Source organism: Ctenocephalides felis, unplaced genomic scaffold (assembly GCF_003426905.1).
Source record: "Ctenocephalides felis isolate EL2017-DRISC unplaced genomic scaffold, ASM342690v1 CF-g0.4_SCAFFOLD_01170, whole genome shotgun sequence".
Lineage (NCBI taxonomy): Eukaryota > Metazoa > Arthropoda > Insecta > Siphonaptera > Pulicidae > Ctenocephalides > Ctenocephalides felis.
The window spans coordinates 85277304-85292001 of record NW_020537324.1 but is presented as its reverse complement, the minus strand read 5'-3'; the positions used below and the strand labels follow the sequence as shown (position 1 = coordinate 85292001).

At 28.0% G+C, this 14698-nt stretch overlaps 1 protein-coding gene across 1 annotated transcript in view; it reads right to left on the bottom strand.

Annotated features, from left to right (window-relative positions):
• Positions 1-14106, bottom strand: part of LOC113367848 (semaphorin-1A-like) — a 31373-nt gene extending 17267 nt beyond the window's left edge. Inside the window, exon 1 of the mRNA XM_026609425.1 lies at positions 14025-14106. The gene's annotated coding sequence lies outside the window, so the exon portion shown is untranslated. The remainder of the gene's footprint in view (positions 1-14024) is intronic.
• Positions 14107-14698: the final 592 nt, after the last annotated feature.

Sequence of the window (14698 nt, the reverse complement as noted above, 5' to 3'; positions counted from 1 at the left end):
TTGTTTTCCTTTAACTGCCAAAGTTTACGAGCTCATTTGCCTGATCTGCAAGATAAAGTGCTACAACGTTGTACGTTTTTGTTATTTTCGGAAACTTGGATTAATAATGAAGAACGAATTAATATTCAGAACTATTACTGCGTTACTCAATACAAACGATCGGACTCAAGAGCAGGTGGTGTAGCTGTCTAATGTCTATTATTCATGTTCAGATACTCTTCATAATGCGACTCCTATGCAGTTTCTTGCGCCAACGATATTACTGGATATTTCTAATAAGTAGGTGATATTACACACACAGAATCAAACATTAATTATAGTCGTCCTTTACATTTCTCCCAATAAAAACATATCAAATATTATTAAATTTCTTCATCAGCAGTTACTTCATTTTTCTTATGAGGGTGCAAAACTTTTAAACACTAATCACAACGAGATACCATTAATTCTTGCTGGAGATTTCAATGTCAATTTTCGTTCAGAAGAATCTCAACCATTAATTGATTTTTTAAATAATAAATTTAATTTAACAATGAATAATTCTCCATTTGAATCAACCACAAGATATGGCACGACTATTGATGCAGTTTTCTCCAGAAATGTACATAGTTTACAAAGCAAAATTTATGTCTCTCATTTTAGTTATCACAAACCTATTATATCATATATGAAATATGATAGCAATTAATCTATCGATGTTGTTTTAAACTGTGTTATTGATGTTATGTGATTATTAATAAATGATTTTTAAAATTTAAATATGATGTTTTTTTTTTATTTTTATCTTAATTGCCTACTCATACAATATTAAAAGTTTTACTTCAATCGCGTGTGATCCTTACGCGCACTCTTTTTCTAATTAATCTGTATTGACCATTGTTAATTAATGTTAATCAATATTTTTAAAAAACATTGTATTTGACAGAATAAACCTGATGATGGAACGTACCTAGTTCCGAAACGTCGTATTAAACATCTTCAAAAAACAAATTGTTTTTTATTATTGGATTTACTGTTCGGAAAAGAAACAATCAATATATTGAAAAAATCCAGGACTTATCTATTGAATATATATATATATATATATATATATATAATTTATGTGATTATTTGTTTAAATATTATTTAATTCATCATTCAAGAACATTCGGAAAAACTACAAAGATATGTGTAAGAACAATCTTAAATATTCTTAAAAATTTGAAAAAAGTTTAAAAGATTCATAGATATTTTATGATCGATTTTTACAATAATTTCATCAATTTTACCCCAAAAAGCAAAAAAAAAAAACATTAATAAAATAGGCGAACGCCTTATCTGGTAGTAACAATTAGTAAAAATAAATATCAGAAATACATCGACCCTCAAAAACAAATTGTTACTCTTTCTTACAATCATATTTATTCTAATTTTTTCAATAATTTCATCTACTCTCCACAAAAACCAAAAAAAATCTAACAAAAAAATGAGAAAAGGCCCTTCTGGTGAAATAAATACCAAAAATCAGTTTTTCGACTCCAAAAACCAGTTTATGCACATTTAAATAGTTGAAAAATATTATTTTTTGTTTATTTGATACATTACTAGAGTATTGGACAAAATACTATATTGAAAATTTCGCTTTTTCCATTGGGTATTCTTCGACAAAGTTTCTTGAAAAAACTCGTAGAAACAAAATCGCAGATAGAGTCTGGAGATCCAGAATCAAAATATTTCAGAAATCTTAGAATATTAAATATTCGTCGATAATTTTTCTTAACAATGTATTGCCCAAAAGAAAGTTTCTTCATCAAAGTATCTTAAAATGAAAAATGACTAAAAAGGGTAAAAAATTGGACCCATTTTGAGCTTCTTTTCATCTATTAACTATACTGATGTTTGCATAATTTTTATCATAAAATTAATTGCAAATTAGTTAAATTTTATTTTAATAAACCATTTATAAAAATAATAAATAACTCGAATAATTTGTGGGAGAATCCAATATTTAACTACCAAGAATTTTCGCGAGTCTGTTTGTTTTTGTACTTAGTAGACCATGAGGCAACTTTGTTATCGCATATATATATATAGATATATATATATATATATATATATATATATATATATAATATTTATAAATAAATATTTATTTATTTATATTTACAACCGTAAATTCGCAATTAGTGTCAACGTAATAATTTCTGAAATGACTTCCGATGCACGATTCGGTAATATCTGTCTGCGTACTTTCACAAAATAACTGTCTGTAACTTATCATAAGATTACTGTAAATTTTAATAATATCTTATATTAAATAATAACGATAGAGAAAATACTGTAATTTCCATATGTTAAAAAAAATTTTTAATGACTTTATTTTTGGGAAACAATAAAAACGACGATTCATGTGCATGTGAAAGCAAAACTTCTCAGAAAATTAACATGAGGTAAATATATGTCACCGAGACTCATTTTCGCGTTAAAAATGCAAATTTAACCTTGTAATAATTACAATTTTGAAAGACTGTGACACACTGGATTCCTTGTATCGCAATTTTCAATCGATATTAATTATGACCTCTTTCTGTAATTATAAACGCATTTATTTATGTTATTAATAAATAATCCAGTCGCCATTATCGTGAATCACTACTAATGTGTTATTGATAATTATTAGTGATTGTATGTGATAATTTATTCGTAATTATCGATAATTGTTGTTTGAGATCGTAAGGAATTTGTAGCAATTACGTAATATGTTATTTTAATGATTTAAACAAGTAAATAATTCTCACAAATTCTCTATTACCCCAATTGTTCGGTTACCATGACAACGGCACCACCGTTTTATTATCAAGATTGAACACCTGTGATTTTCATTTTAATAGTCGGTAATGCGTTTATGTAATCGTAATTATTATTTCGATGGCGTCCAACATGTTAATCTGATAGGGATAAGTCGATTTATATGGGAGGCGATGCTTTTGACTTGTAACCATTGAATATTGCACGATGCATACGAAACATGTGTTGGACACTGTCGGACAACCTGTACGTGCATTGGATTTTAATAAGTAATAAGGAAAAGAATGGATAAATAGTTATTCAAAATGTACATGATAAATTTACTACAATTTTATATTTGCTTTAGATGTCATCGATGTAAAATTATTTTTTGCTATGCAATCTATGTTAACTTCACACCTACGTAGCGGCCATTTTGAATTTTGAATCGATTTAAATGTCAAATTTAAAGTTAAAAATTTATATACAAGTGAAAGAATGAAAATGATAATAAGGAAAAAAACAAATGTATAGTTATTAAAATATGCATCATTTTTAATCTTCGTTCAAATACTAAAATGCGTTTTATGTCTTCTTTTTATTTTATAACTATTTTTTATTTTGTACTGCAGTAACACTACAATGTTTACTTCGAACCTGAAACTGTCACAACTTCATACCGTTGTAACCGCCATTTTGCATTGTAAATCGTTTTAAATATCAAAATCAATATAGAAGTAAAATAATAAAGAAATTTCGTAAATAGTTATTCAAAATGTGCTTAATTTCGTCTTTATATGTTACATATACTACAATATCACATTTGAGTTTTATTTCATTGATAAAATCAAAAAACTATTACTAACACTACTGGAACTGTCAAAACGTTGTAACCGCCATTTTACATTGTAAACCGTTTTAAATGTCAAAATTAATATACACGTAAAATAATAAAGTAATTCCGTAAATAATTATTTAAAACGTGCTTAATTTAGCTTTTTATGTTACGTATATTACAATATCACATATGCGTTTTATTTCATTGATAACATCTAAAAACTATTATTAACACTACTGAAACTGTCAAAACGTTGTAACCGCCATTTTATATTTGTGAATCGTTTTAAATGTCGAAATTAATAGATAAGCAAAATAATAAAGAAATTTCGTAAATAGTTATTCAAAACATGTTTGTATTAGTTTTTTTATATACTAAAATATCACATTTGAGTTTTACTTCATTGATAAAATCAAAAAACTATTATTAACACTACTAGAACTGTCAAAACGTTGTAACCGCCATTTTGCATTGCGGTTTAAATGTCAAAATTAATATATAATTACGTTGCACAATTAATATGTAACAATTACTAGTTAAATACTACTAATTTGTGTTTAAATTTAGCAATATCATTAAAATGAAGAAATATTTCGAATCATTATTTAAGTCTAATAACAAGTGCTTTAATTTAATCCCTGCAGTGCGTAACATTATGAATACGTTTAAAACATATAAATACACCTATTATTTATTGTGAAATAGTTGAAGCATGTATATATATTAAATTCCAAGGCTTCTTTTATAGCCATTAACACTGCATAATAACTTTTAAATGTTTTTTTATGTTGATTGTATAAAACACTAGTGTAGTGCGTTTGATTGAAAATAGGAGCTGAGGGAAATTTAAAAATTATTTGTAAAAGAGTTTTAAAATTTATTAGGAGTGAATAAAATTAATCTCCTTGCTCCTTCACAACATTAAATAAAAAGTGTTATATACAACATTCCAGCAAAATATGGTGTGATTTAAAAATTCAACTTTGGACTAGGATAAATTTATTCAGGTATTGTTTTTGGCTTTTTTGTTTAACTTATCAAATCAATTCGGCTCTTACAAGTATATTTACATCATTACCATCTCATCTTCAAAGTAATTATTGAAACATCCTTCAACTATTCACTTTTACCGATGATTATTTGTTCTTAATTAATTTTATTATTGCTCAGACAGTTAAATAATTGCTTACGATTACCTAGCACTGTTTATTGTACTTAAAATATGACATTGAAATATTTCAAATTCAAAGTCTTCAATCTAATAAATGAAGCAAAAATCAATTTCATTTATGATACGTGTTATTTATTAATTCATATGTAAATGAAACAAAGTCGACACCTATGTGCGACTGAATCCACACCTTAATTTGCAAAAAAGTGACATCAGACAATTAATTAGCAAATTGCGGAGCCCCGGAGGTAAAACACACCTTGACATAACATAATGCATACACCACAATACAAGAATAAAAGATTCATTTATATATTTATGACTTGTTATGGAAAAGATGCGGTTGGATGTGAATGATTTATTTTTATACATTTGCAGCCACAATGTAGGTAAATCAAAAGATGGAAAACAAGTTTTAGATTTTTTTCATTAATTTGCCTTAAGGCAAATTGCCACTTACAACAAGTTTAAGTTCTGTTTGCTTCCAGTATCATTCTTCTTTCCCTCTTGAATAAGTCATTAAAACCTATTCTAATCTCAAAGACGAAATTAAAAATTTAAATGTCTCCAATAAAATAAGAAATATAAATAAATAACGACGTTTCCTTTACCCATGATAATGACTCATTACTCTATTATCTGGTAGTGTATGTTAGTGTTTATATATATTTTACATAAATCTGTGGTAATAATAATGAATGGATCTAGTTTCCAACATCCGCAGGAAATGTTATACCTTTTAAACGGAACCATTTGCTGGTAATGATTACACCAGATAATAGAGTAAGGAGTACACTTTAAATTCAATGATGGTAATGGTGATTGTGTAATTTATTTATTAATTCATTCAACAATTTGATAGATAAGTAATTACAATTCTGCAATCTATATTAACTTCACATCTAGAACTTGCTACTTTCGAGGCGGCCATTTTGAATTTGGAATTGTTTCAAATGTCAAAATTTATATACAAGTAAAAGAATGAATATGATAAAAGGAAAAGAACAAATATATAGTTATTAAAAATATGCATCATTTTTTAATCTTTCTTCATATACTAAAATGCGTTTTATGACTTAGAATAAAAACTATTTTTTATCTTGCATTATGGTAACACTGCAATGTTTACTTCGCACCTGAAACTGTCACAACTTCATACCGTTGTAACCGCCATTTTACATCGTGAATCGTTTTAATATTTTTCTTTACCATGGCAACGCTATTTTATGGGTTATGTTACGGCAGAATTGCCCCCAAAAATTCTTATTGGATATTTTTGTACATTTAAATTATTACCATGTTAACAAGATCCATTTGTGTCTCCAATTTTGAACCAAATCTTTCCTCTAAATAAGAGCTTGATAATTTTCCTTCTAGACTTGTTTCCAGTTTATCTCTTTCCTTTAAATAAAGAATGACTGGTATCCATCGAAGCATATTATTTGATCAATTTCATTTTAATAAGCAAACATCCTTTCTTGGATGTATCCTGAATCAATTTTAGGTTTCAACCAAGCGTTCCTAATTTTTATAGAGACAAATTCTGTTGGTGAAGAATATTTGCAATATTTTCCCAAAACCTTGAAATGATTTTCTGATTCATTGAATCATATTATATTGTACATTGTTTTCAAGGTGATAGTTTATTTATATATGTATTTTTAAAATTTCGCATATATTTCGAGTTTACGACGTGGCTTTATAGAGAACAATCCAATGGTTGGCATATTTCGTTTTTGGTGAATTTATTATTATAATGACTCTAATAATGATAACTTTATATTGGTTGCATGTGCGAAAGACTTATTTTCACTTGAAAGTATATTGCTATCTATATTTTTTTAGTAAAAAATGATGACACTTTCAGATAATAACTCTGAAAGTTCTGATTCGCAGTCCGTAGCTCTAACCACTAAACCACAGGAAAGCCAGTAGTATAGTTACATGAGACATGAGCTTTTAAAATTATTGTACTGTATATAGTACAGAGGGCTAAAAAATTTATAGCAGGATTATAAATATTTTATGATTATTATAAAATTATTAGATCACTAAGGTACAGTCAAATTAACTGGAAGATAGAACAAAATGGCCATGGATAAAGGGCTGCCCAATAATCACGTGATCAATTTTTAAGAATTTCTAAGGACCCTCCATTCTCCTCAATGATTCGTGGTGATATTTAGAATTACCATTAATACCACCACCCACTGAATATAACGTGTATTTTAGTACCAAGAGAAAATAGCATTTTTTTAAATATTTTGTTTTTTTTAGATAGAAATATCTCACTAAGCCCCCTCACCCCACATAATAAATTATGATTTTGTGTTAGCCTCCTTCTAAAAATATGTTTAACACTAGATGCTTAATTTCTAACAGTGGTTCTTCCCACTGAATTTGAACTCCATACAAAATTCAACATGAGCATATAAATTTATAGAAATTTGGTCTATTTCTGCTTGTTTATATAAAATAATAATTTCTCAAAATATAAAAATCTAAAACAGTATTACTATTATTATTATCCAACGACGTCAGGAGTGCTTCGAGTTCTCTTCTGTCCCTCGAGCAGACTTGTTTGTATGTTCGGGCAAGATTTTCAAACCGGTTCTGTTGGATACATACATACGACGTACACACACTATACCAGGTTTACCATGTTATACCATTACCATGTTACCTATGTGTATTATGCATTATTATTATTTATTCTCTCTCTACTCTCTTGGCTGTCGTTGTGTTTGTAATTTATTCAATATGAGAAAGACACATGTGTCCCCCCGGTTAAGAAAAGGCTCCTCGACTTCTATCCTATCTGTGTCTATTCTATACTATACTATTACTATGGCCGATGTTGAAATTTACGACTCCAAGTCGAAAGACTCGAAGAGATTCTGTAGGCAATGGACAGGTGTTGAAGAAATCATTATTTGTTGTAATCGTGGATGAGTATGGGGATTTTGAATATTAATTGTTAGTATGAGGTATTATTAAACGGTTTCTAGCATAAGATGATTGTACCAGAAACTGTTATAAAAGAAAAGAAAGAACTAGCTGTAAGTGGAATTCTGTCTTAAGGCAATTAAGGCATCGTGCCTTAAGGCAAATATTTTGGAAATTCTGAACTTTTTTTCAAAGCAATCGTACTGCTTTAACTGCATAGAGACGAAATATCGAAGCGCGTAAGCGCCGCGTCGCCGTCTAACGGATAAACACTGGTACGGAACCCACAGGAATGCTAACAAAATTTATACTTATTGTTAAAATCTCTATAAAATATCTAATAATTTGATGTGCATATGTCTAATGATCATTTGTGACCGCCAAATGGCATATTTTTTTACTTTTGTTGTTAGATCTCCGAAACCGCTAGACCTGCCTTCATGAAAATTTGACCAATTCTTGAATTATTCAAATCGGACGCTCCGTTCTCTTAAAAACTGAGTTACCGTTTTTGGCCCATATCTTCGGAACGGCGAGGCCTGCCTTCGCCAAAAACTAATCAGCACGTCTCCTTATCAATACGAATCGAATGTTTTCTAAATTATTCAAATCGCTTCATCCGTGTTCCCGAAATCGTCGACGAAAATTTGTATCCGCACACACACACATACACCCACATCCATTTTTTATAAGGTATGCCAAAATGTTCAGAAACCTCTGAAACGTAAAGATATATAAAAATTTTCATTTTCGATTTTTTTCGATTACTATAACTTGCCCTAAGGGAAGATAAAAAATTTAGGATTGTACATATCATAAAAAAATTAAAATAAAGGCAATTGGTTCAAAAAAAGGGGTAAAATAATGATTTCTAAAAATTATTGAATTTCTGAAATAACTATTACAGAAAAGGGTTATTAGAAGGAAATATGAAAATTTAGGATTTTGTGTGTATTTATATTGGGTCAAAAATTCAGAAGTGTTAGGGGTGAACCACCAATATTAAAATAATTGGTTCTAGTAAAATTTAAGGTCAGAGAAAAAAATTATCTGAAGTTGAGATAGAAATGATTCTAAACTTTTTATCCTAACTTTTTCGTCTTTGTATCAAATATAAATCACAACGTGATAAAAATCTGTTAAATTCGATACTATTCTGTAAAATCTCGATAAAAAAGAATCTGTTGTATTCAAATTTATTGTTTTTCGATATCCATCAATTTTATTAGGTGACTCCTCTGTCAGACAACTAAATGTTGTATGTCTAAATATATATATACATACATACATACAGGTTATTAAACGAAAACCTGTTTGAATATAATCTCGAAAGCCTCAAGATTTGAAATATATATGGGCACACCAGTGTATATATATATATATATATATATATATGTATGTATGCATATATGTATATATTATTATTTATCGAGCAACTTCGTCCAGTTGGCATTATAGACGACGCTTTCAAGAATCAGAAGCGTCTACTACGACTACGACCGACTACTTGATCTAATGACAATTCTAAATAAAGTTTTTTTTTTATTTACAAAACTGGATTTGTTCAGAGATGACTTTAAGATAAGTTGTTGTTGTTAAGACGACTATTAATAACTCTAAGATGATTATCTAAGCGCTTTATATTGCGCAATGCAACGCGATTTTTGCATATTCGGGAAACCAGATTTTACACCCAGAGGATGATGAGAGAATTGAAATATGAATAAAAAAAATGAAATAAATAAAAATGACATTTAAATAACATTGTTGTAGAACTTTTTTTTTATAAAAAAAATTCAGAAAAAGAATTTATTTTTGTGAAGATTAACGTATCCCTAATGTTTATTAGGGCCAGCTAGTATAAATAAGTAAAAATATGTTTTTTCAGAATTTTCTGTTAGTTTTTTCCATATAGAAGCAATTAAGTAAAAAACTTATTCAGGTAATTATTTTAAATGAAAAAAACAAATAAAATTGGCCCCATATATGTATGTTATATACAAAGACCTATCAATTAGGAAAAATAATTGTACATGATTCATAAACAAATTTTTACTATCAAATATTACTTTGTATCAATATCTGACTTTCTATATTTTAATATTAAATATGTAATAAAATACTATATATAATCATTATTAATTCCTTTACAAATTACCATTACAAAATCTCCTTAATATCGAGCCACTTTTTATTGGCAAACATTTCAAAAGCCATCAAAAGATTATTACAACTATTTAATATTTCATTTACAAAAATTACGAAATATCAAAGCAATAAGTAATGGATTTTATGAAATAATCCATTACTACGGCCGGCAGTTAATTCTCTTTTTTAGCATTCGGGGGGCCCCATTAAGTTGGAAGCATTTGGGCAATCGCCCGTGATTTTTTACAATAGAAAAGATAATTACTCGTAGAACAACATGACATAAGAATGAAACTCGGATGAAGAACTATTAATTATTTCCTTAATTTATTATTCGGATAAAAAATTGAAATATGTACATATATAAAATACACGTACACACATGCACATGATTAATTAATTATAGTAATTTATATAACTTGTCGACGGAAATAGTCTGCTTAACTAATTATAAGTCTTCTTTGCTACTTTATTAAATTTTATTATACTAATTATTTGACTAAGGGCGTTAGGAGGAAAATGTACTGTAATAAGTGGACAAAATTGTTTGACACATTTTTGTGTAATGTTATATATTGTAATTCAAATATCCCGCCGTTACTATTAATGATGTTGGCAATAGTGTCCCCCTACTCAACTAGGTATCCGCCATCTTATATTTATGTTTATGTTAAAACTATGTAAAATAATTCTCTTCTTGCTGAACCGTGAAACAAGTAACATTTAACATAAACTGAGTAATTTTAAAGAAAGCATTTTTATTTTACCAATAAGGATTAATCCATCAAAATTGTGTGTATTTCAATTACCACAAGTTTCCTTTACCAAATATATAATATCTCGACAAGAGTGTGTGCCTATTTGTCTACTCGACATGGAATATGTAAATCTTGAAATTAAGTCAATAGATCTTACAAGACACAAGAGACAGCCTTCCATTTATGGTCTTTGTTTGTAAATTTACAAAATCGTGTCTCGAAGCATGAGAGGCAATGCGTGGGTTTCATTCATAAATGGACATATAATATTCATTTATGTATTTACACAGATATAGATTTATAAAAAATATATGTAAAGTATTTTTATCTAACGACAAATAATAAAATTACAAATTATTAATATATTTTTTAGTAATTGACATTGAAATAAGTGACAGTTGACAGTTGATGAATGTCATAAAATGCAAGTTCAGGTTGGACTTAAAGCATATTGAAGTCGAAGGCGCGAAATTCAAATTTAAACAAAATATATTTAAGAAAAATTGTATTTTAAATCTTTAAATAGATTAAATGTAAATTTATAATTTGCATATATAGATTAAAAAAAATATTTTACGTTTTATCATTATCCAACGACAAATAATAAAATTACAAAATATTAAAATATTTTTTACAAGTTCAAAGTGACAGCTGAAAATTAAAGGCAAGTTCACGTCATACTTATTCAAAGCATCTTAAAGTTCAAGGCGCAAAATTCAAATTTAAAGGAAGTTTGTTTACGAAAATTTATAATTTAATTTCTTAAATAGATATAAATAATACAATGATCAATTTATAATTTATTATTCGTTTGGATCACATTCAAAAGCTACAATAGTCAGATTTGTAAATTTATGTATTAATATATTATTGAATTTATGAATTAATATATACATGAATTGATACAATTTGTGCAAATTTGCAATATATGGATTTGGAATATTTTTTACATTTCTTTAAATTTCCCAAAAACTGTGTTACGAACACTCTTTTTTGCTTAGTTTGGTACAAATTGGAAACTGGAAATCCACTACAATTACATATGAATTAAACTAGTTTGACTCGGTCTTATATATTGTGTAAATGGATTCAGGACATTTTTTTACATTTCTTTAATTAAATCGATTTTTTATATTTCTTTAAATTTTCCAAAAGCTTAGCAGAAACTATCTAAAATTTACTACAGTTTCATGTGTAATTTTGAATAACATGAAAACTTAGTTTCGGACATTTTTTTACAATTCTTCTTATAACTCGAACATTTTGTTCCGGGTACTCTTTTTCAGTTAGCTTAACAGAAACTATATAAAATTTACTAAAATTTTATATAAAACGTCTTATACACACCTATAGAAAAAAAACAATAATTTGAATTTGCTCTGTATATTATGAGGACTTACAGTATATGAATTCGGGATTTTCTTCTACATTTCTTTAAATATCTCAAAAAATTAGTTTCAACCACTCTTTTTTAGCTTTCTTCGCAGAAAATAGATAAAATTTACTAAAATCTTATATAAAATGTCTTATACATACCAATACGAAAATTTTGAATAATTTGAATTCACCCTGCATATTATGACAGTATATGGATTCGAGATATTTTTCTACATTTCTTAAAATATATCAAAAACTTAGTTCCAGCCACTTTTTTTTAGTTTTCTTAACAGAATCTAGATGAAATTTACTACAATTCCATATGAAATATTTTCCACACACTTCCACAAAAAATTGAATAATTTGAACTCGCCCTGTATATTCTGAAGACTTACAATACATGGATTCAGGACATTTTCTTACATTTTTCAAAATAACTCGATAAATTTGTTCCGGCCACTTTTTTTTAATTAGTTAGAAACTAGATAAAATGTACTATAATTCCATATGAAATGCCTTATAAGCTCCGATGTGAAAATTTTGAATGAATTCAGTTTAAACTCGATTATTATTCCAACATGTGCTAAATCTGGGCTAATTGTAAGATCACCACTTACTCTATCTAAATAATATTATTCAAACAATGTTTATTTATATGTATATAGATATATGTGTGTATTTTTATATGTGTGTATGTATATATGTATATCTTTTACAAATTTATGTATTTATGTCTCGACTGTCCATAAGCACCATGAATGGGACATCCCACGCCTCTACGCATATTAATTCTTTTTTACAAATCCACGTTTAAGTTCATAGATGTATATTCCAAATATGGTTCTCACGATCCACGCAAATTACACAAATTGTCATTAAAAATCTGTGAAATAGCCATTTAATTTTTTATTCGTGTTTTCATAATTATTCATCATTCATTCACTAATCGACACAGCAGAAGGAGGAGGAAGAATGGTACATTGATTTTGTAATAATGAAGAAAGTTGTCCTGGAGTTTTGTTGTGTATTTATTATTTTCTGATCAATTTCTATGTCCCAATATCTTTTCTTAACATAATTATTATTCCGTAACAGCGTAACGGCACGTACCACAAGAAATCATACAAAGGCACGTTCTCGTTCCCGATCAGCCGACTCATTCATTGGTCTTTTGAATCGAAAATTTCAAATGTTGCAAAATTTAATTTTCTACGAGGAATAAAAAGTCTCAATAATTTTTTTCCGACGTGCGTGATATACAGATATTACTCTGGCCATGTACCATTTGTTGGCCGATGTCGGTTGTCTCTGGTATTTTGTATTTGGTATTTAGTATTTGGCTGCCGCTTTCGATTTCTAATTCGAGACGACTTAGAAGGCGCCGAGTGATGAATGAAAATAATCAAATTGACATTTGATCGAAAGAGATTTTGGAAAAGTTTTAGATTGTTGACAGGTTGGGAATGAAAGATGTTGGATGATGAGATGGTTTCTGGTTGGAGACTTATATGTGCATCCTGAAAGTTGACTCGAGGAGATGATGCACTTTTGGAGAGTCTGTCCAGTAAGGGATGTACAACGATTTATAACTGTTTTCCTACCAATACGATTTTCTTAAAATCTATGCTTTTGATAATAAATACCTAAAACGTTCCTTGAGGAATGTGTTCCATTTTTGGATAATCTGCTGAATCCGACAAATTCTAGCTTTTCTCACTATATTCAACACAATTTTTCTCACTTTTTATGGCTTTCAATATAGTTTACCAAAATTTGTGCTTTTTGAACCAAGTATATAGTAGCTATTTTAATGAGTGTGGATAAAATAGTTTACAAATAACCAAAATCTGGTAGGGCACTTTTGACCCGCCATTTTGAGCTTTTAATTTTATTATTTATTATTATGTAAAATATAGTTGTTAATAATACATGGCTAAGACAACATCGACGTTTCATTTGAGTTTATTATACAGAATGTCATATATTATTATTAGTTGATAAATTATTTAATATTTTGTACCTGATTAGTCCAAAATCAATTCTATAGTCAAGCCAACTTCGCCAGTCAGCCTGTTTAGGAATTCAGTCTTTTGTGTAATGGTCCAAATGGATAACCGAGTTTATCTGTAAAAAAAATTCAACGTTATTGTAAAAATTATTAAACAATTAATAAATATATATACATATTTTTGGAAAAGTTGGGGTTTACATCAATAAAAATTGTATGCATTTTTTATAAGTTTATTTAACATTTATGCGTTCTGGCTAACATCCTAGTCTTCAATCAGTAGAAAATAAAAATTGATAATATATTGTATGGGGTAAAATCGCAATTATTAAAGCATCACAAATGTGTATTAAATTTGTTGGTCTAAAATAAAATTCATTTTTTCTAGAAAAGAAAATCTTTCAGACTTTTATCAGTCATTTTTTCATTCCAGATATAAAACAGTTAATACACATTTGCGATACATTAAGTTTATTTTCCTTGGCAAATTCACCAATTGAATCAATATCTGAGAAAATAGCATCCTTCAGTATCTCATTTACTGAATTCTTGAGAAATATCAACATTCGATTCCATTTTATTTATTTTCGATGCAAAATACATCAGCACTCCATGTCGTCTTCGATGATGTTTATGAAATTTTGTTTAAGAAACAAGAATTCGTATAAACAAAACGCGAACAGAAC